At 38.1% G+C, this 1391-nt stretch overlaps 1 long non-coding RNA gene across 1 annotated transcript; it reads left to right on the top strand.

Annotated features, from left to right (window-relative positions):
* The first annotated feature begins 272 nt into the window (after positions 1–272).
* Positions 273–970, top strand: LOC116129106. Its single transcript, XR_004127855.1, has 3 exons — positions 273–506; positions 590–825; positions 901–970. It is a non-coding gene; the product is annotated as an uncharacterized LOC116129106 (long non-coding RNA).
* The last annotated feature ends 421 nt before the right edge of the window (positions 971–1391 follow it).

Below are 1391 nucleotides of genomic sequence, written 5' to 3'. Positions count from 1 at the left end.
ATGTTTTCTCTGATTTATGTTCAATCAACTGTTGATTTGATTCATTTCTGGTCATTTAGATGTTTGGAGCCTTGTGGTATTACACAGCCTAGGCAGAGAGACTGAATTTTGGGAGGCTGGCTTCAAAAATCTGACCGGATGCACACTTCATGTTCCTCCTTATTGTGACCAAACCAAATATCTAAAAAATGTTTGCCTGAAGGAATTAATACAACTAATTACAATTTTGGAATCTACAAGGATGCCATAGTATGATGATCTTCATACAACAGACTATAGAATAAAGATTTTTTATTGTTTAGATGGGGCCTGCAGAATCTGAGGTTTGTTCATGTGATATACCTTTCCTGTTCAATTAATATTTAGATCGATGTCTGATATATCTGTATTCTGCAGTAGTTTCGGCCAGTCCTTAGTACAGGTACTGACTTCGAGGAAAATATCATATAATTTCGATTACCTTGACTGGAGTTTTGTTGTTTTTCTTTCTAATTGCAAGGATGCAGGTTGGTATTTTTTATTCGTCTGTTAATTTCAATGGAATGAAGCACTCTGAATTTCAATCTCTTTAGCGCATTTTCCGAAACAGGTATATTTACAGTCAGAGACTATAAGACAAGAGGAGATGAAACGGAAGTTGAAAGAGATAAAACAATGGAAGCCCTCCAAAAGCTATCAGATATCTCCGACGGCAGGTGGAAAGTACTTTCGGCAATATGCTTGGCAGGAAACCATAGGTGTTAATCTAGAAAATTTGCTCGATATTCTTCCTGACTACCTCGTACAGATGATAAACAAGAACTTTGCTTAGAATTGCTCAAGAAAGTGCGTTCCTTCCGCTAGAATTGATGTACTTTACAATATTCTTGATGTATTCTTATACTTATTCTGAATGTGAAGGTAGAGGAGTTTGGAAATTGGAGTGAGCCAACATTGTGGCATCTCTGTGATCGTGTGAAGCCAGTTTTCTAACTGACGCACTCGGATTGTGAGGGAGGAGACCCAATTGATGAGAGTTCTTCGTGCTACAGGGAAAATTATGGACCTACACTTCCATGAATCATTTCGAAAGTGAAAATTATCATCTAAAAGATGGTGACTACTTTGGAGATGAGCTTGTTTCTTGGGCTCGGGGTCATCCTCCCACAGCCAACCTCCCATCTCAACCAGAAACGTTAAGGCGCTTACAAACGTGGAAGCCTTTGTTCTTATAGCGGACGACTTGAAAGATATATTAGTCAGGAACATTTGGAGCAAAGAGGGTCTGAGATTAGTTCAGGAACAATAAATTAGCCAGGAATTATGGATTATTCCTGGCTTTTAACCTTTACAGAGGATTAATGTGGTGAAAGATCAGCAAACTACATATTTCTAAAAGATTTTTGCACATC

This window comes from Pistacia vera, unplaced genomic scaffold (assembly GCF_008641045.1).
Source record: "Pistacia vera cultivar Batoury unplaced genomic scaffold, PisVer_v2 Contig1057, whole genome shotgun sequence".
NCBI classification, from domain to species: domain Eukaryota; kingdom Viridiplantae; phylum Streptophyta; class Magnoliopsida; order Sapindales; family Anacardiaceae; genus Pistacia; species Pistacia vera.
This window is presented reverse-complemented; position numbering and strand designations above follow the sequence as displayed.